This window comes from Pantherophis guttatus, chromosome 12 (genome assembly GCF_059756535.1).
Source record: "Pantherophis guttatus breed Tessera chromosome 12, ASM5975653v1, whole genome shotgun sequence".
In the NCBI taxonomy this organism is placed as follows: Eukaryota; Metazoa; Chordata; class Lepidosauria; order Squamata; family Colubridae; genus Pantherophis; species Pantherophis guttatus.
This window is the reverse complement of record NC_142074.1, coordinates 5,574,482-5,578,635: the sequence shown is the minus strand read 5'-3', so window position 1 is coordinate 5,578,635 and position 4,154 is coordinate 5,574,482. Positions and strand designations below refer to the sequence as shown.

The 4,154-nt window shown below is 44.9% G+C and overlaps 1 long non-coding RNA gene across 1 annotated transcript; it reads right to left on the bottom strand.

Moving 5' to 3' along the window:
- Positions 1 to 1,508: 1,508 nt before the first annotated feature.
- On the bottom strand, positions 1,509 to 3,962 carry LOC132711912 (uncharacterized). The gene is made up of 2 exons (XR_009622632.2): positions 3,288 to 3,962; positions 1,509 to 2,249 (listed from the first exon to the last, which is right to left on the bottom strand). It is a non-coding gene; the product is annotated as an uncharacterized LOC132711912 (long non-coding RNA).
- Positions 3,963 to 4,154: the final 192 nt, after the last annotated feature.

Here is a 4,154-nt window from a genome sequence, read left to right as displayed (position 1 = left end):
CTGCACTCTCCTAAAAGGCTGAGCCTATTTCTGAACTATCCCATCACAAGGTAGAGAATTTCAATGCACTAAAAACCATAGATCTCCAAACTTGGCAACTTTTAAAACTTGTGCTAATGTGCTATGCAGAATTCTGGGAGTTGAAGTCCACAGGTCTTAAAGTCTTAACAATGCCAAGTTTGGAGAGCCCTGCACTCTGCAAATAGTGACTGTGTAGCAAGGAAGAAATGCTGTAAAGGAAAACAGGGAGGAAATATTTTATTAACAGTCTCAGCATGCTCCTAATCTGTAGCGTGAACCTGATTCTGAAGCCCCAGCAATACTAGCAACCTGAGTAGGTCAGGTTTATAGTTCAGTCTTCCTTTCTTGCATCAAAAACCAATAACACTTTTCTTCTGCCTAGTGAAATCTTGCACATTTGCACATGAATGCCTCTCAACTCCATCTTGCAAACTCACAAACTTAAATTTCCAACCAAGAGGAAAGTAAGAGAAGTTGACGGGGTCATTGGTGCTAGCTTGTCAGTGTTCATTCCTGTCTAGATAGATTTATTTATCTTCTAAGGCAGTTGTGTCAATCCTGGCAATTCTAAGCCATGTGGACTTCAACTCCCAGAACTCCCCAGAATTCCCCTGGCTGGCTGGGGAATTCTGGGAACTGAAGTCCACACAACTTAAAATTGCCAAAGTTGAGAAACATTGAGTTAAGGCATTAAATAAATAATATTACAAAAATGAAATAACGGTCTTCAAAGGTGTTGTTTATTTTCCCTCTATTCAACCCCCCAAATTACCAAACCTGGACAAATGGTGTAGAAGATTTTCATAAAATACTTGAGCAGTGAGCAAATGCTTTCTATTCTTAAAGAAAGATCTCATTTTTAAGATCTCACCTGCAAGTGGGTTGATCCTCACCTTGTCTGATCCACTACTTAGATGAAAACCCCAACTTTCATTAATGAGGATAGGAACCAAAGGATAAATACTTGAGATAAAAAAGGTATCTCCAGGGGCTTGACCAAGACGGCGACCATGATGGTGTGATTAAAGCTCTACCCGTTTTTTTGCTGTTGCATGCTCACCAACAAGCTACAGCTAGTCCTTGACTTATGACCACAACTGAGCCCAAAATTTCCATGGCAAAGCAAGGCAGCCTCATTTTACCACCTTTTTGCCATAGTTGTTATGTGAATCACTGCAGTTAAGTGAACCACGCAGTTGTTAAGCAAATCTGGCGTCCCTCATTGACTTTGCTTGTCGAAAGCTGGCTGGGAAGGTTGCAAATAGTGATCACATGATCCCGGGATACTGCAACCATCATGAATATATCCCAGTTGCCAAGTGCCCAAATTTTGATAAAGACTGTGGGGATGCTGTGATGGCCATAAATGTGAAAATTGTTCACAAGTCACTTTTTTCAGTGCCATTGTAACTTTGAAGGTCACTAAATGAATGGTTGTAAGTTGAGCATTATCTGTATTTAAAAAATGATAAAGGACACAAGGATCATCTTAGGGCTAAGGAAAGAGATTTATGACCCATGTCTTCAAGATCAGATACAGCTTCTCCATTTTTTTCAGCAATAGAGGAGATGCAAAGAAGAAACTGGAACCGGAACAGCATGCCGTACTCTGTGGTTCAGCAAGTTGTGTGAACGCACCTCCCCGTTAAAACATTATTCGTTGATACCTTTCTTATACATTGCTTGTACCATTTTGTGATGATCAGTAACTGATGAAAGAGAAATCGTTTAGGCCTCCAGGAATCAAAGGCCATTTTCTTGCTCTCATGTGCTTTCAGATCAAATCAAAATTTTTATTACCGGTTAGTCTAAAAAAGTTTCATTAAATCAAACCTACAAAATACAATACATAAAATGGAACATGCAAAATAACATGGCATTCAAGGTTAAAAAGCGACAACAATTGCTGCACTACGTGGCTATTTTCAAGGTGCCAGTTTTACAAGCTGAGAAAAGTAACTTTGCAATGGTGTGAATTCCCTTGAGATCCTTAAAACCCATTTGATCGATGGCCTTAATCAAATTTCTATCTGTCCTAAGTATTGAATAAAGCAGATCAATGGGAATTGACATTGATAAAGTTAGTAGGGCGGATTATTTTGTTGTAAATCTTATTAGCAAAATTAGATAATTTTGCTGGTTTTGTGATTGGGTTCATAGGTCCAGATTTCAATTTATTTATTCATTACTCAACTCGGTTTTGGAGCTGCTCCACTTCCTGGGACAACCTGAAAAGCAAAATACAAATACAGTAATCGAGATAAAAATAAACGTTAAGAAAATATAAATAGTCAGATAAACATAAACACAAAACTAAAATATATAGTACAGTAAGTAAAATAAACATAAAAATACAAATGCAGTAAGATAAACATAAAAAGAAAATACAAATACAGCAGTGGTGGGTTGCCCCCAGTTCGCACCGGTTCTATAGAACCGGTAGTAAAACTAGCGGGAGGCTCCGTCCACCGACCCCATCAAACCGCTTCTGCGCCTGTGCACGCGGCCCCACTACGAACCGGTAGTAAAGGTAAGTAGAACCCACCCAGGGCCGGATTTAGATGAAAAGAGGCCCTAGGCTATTCCACTTATGAGGCCCTTTCACCTATAGTGAAAGTGTAATTTTAATTTTGCTAACAATTTGAATGTAGGCCCCTCTTGATCTTGAGGCCCTAGGCCCGTGATGGCGAACCTATGGCACGCGTGCCACAGGCGGCACGTGGAGCCATGTTGCCTGGCACGCCAGCTCAGCTCTGGTGCACATGCATCGGAGTCTCTGGAAGCTGGGGACAGCAAAAAAGTCACTTCCTGTCCAACCGGAAGTTGGGAAACGGGCCGTTTCGGGCCTCCGAGGGGGTGGGGAAGGCTGTTTTCACCCTCCCCAGATGCATAGAAAGGATCTGGAGCCAGGTGAGAAAGAAAAACGGGCCTACCGGGCCATCGTGTGCTAGGAGCAGAGGGAAGGGGGGTTGCATGCGCAGGGCAGGGTGCAAAGAATTATGGGTGTGGGCACACGTGTACGCGAACCTCCCCCACCCCCCCTTCTTGGCACGCGATAGCAAAAAGGTTAGCCATCGCTGCCCTAGGCTGAAGCCTAGTTAGCCTATAGGAAAATCCGGCCCTGAACCCACCCCTGAAATACAGTAACACCAATAAAAATACCAGAATGACAATGCAGATAGTCCTCACAACAGTTCATTTGCGTGACTGTTTGAAATCACAACAACCCTGGAAGAAAGTGACTTGTGACCGTTTTTCACACTTACGACTGTTGCAGCATCCCCATGGTCAAAATTCAGGACACAGTGCCCCGGAGTCATGTGATTCCCCTTTTGTGAATTCTGACAAAGTCAATGGGGGAGCCAGATTCACTTCACCATCGTTTTCTTAACTACAGGGATTCATTCAACAATTTACTCAACAACTCAACAGGAGCCTTGGTAGTACAGTGGTTTAATGCACCCTGTTATTAACACAGCTGCCTGCAATTTCTGCAGGTTCGAATCTCACCAGGCTCAAGGTCGACTCAGCCTTTCTAAGGTAGGTTAAATGAGGACCAGATTGTGGGGGCAATAAGTTGACTTTGTATAAATATACAAAAGGATGAAGGCTATTGCTTAACGCATTGTAAGCCGCCCTGAGTCTCCGGAGAAGGGCGGCATATAAATCAAATTAAAATTTAAAAAAAAATAAAAATAAAACTGTCTTGCTTAGCAACTGAACTTTTGGGCTGAATTGTGGTCGTATGTCGAGGACTCCCTGCACAGTAACAAAATGGCAATCCTCACACATTGTTACCACATCTAAGCCGAGACACGGAAGGCGAAGCGCACCGGGCCCGGGTAGGGCAGGAGCCCGTCCTTTGTCCGCCACCCCCGGCCAGGCCGGCTCCGGCACTGCCCCGGCGGAGGGCGGGCGAGGCGGGCAAGGAAAAGGGAGGCGCCCGTCGGGCCGGCACAGCCGCGCCTTCCCGGGAAAGTTGCCCGGGCGAGGCGGGGAGGAGAGGCGGCGGAGACCCTCCCACCCGCCTCCGCATTGGCCAGCCCTGCCTGCCGATCACGCGGCACCCCCCCCCCTCTTTGGCCGGCAGTAAGGGGACCCCAGCCCCGCCCCGCCGCTCCTGGGCACCGGGA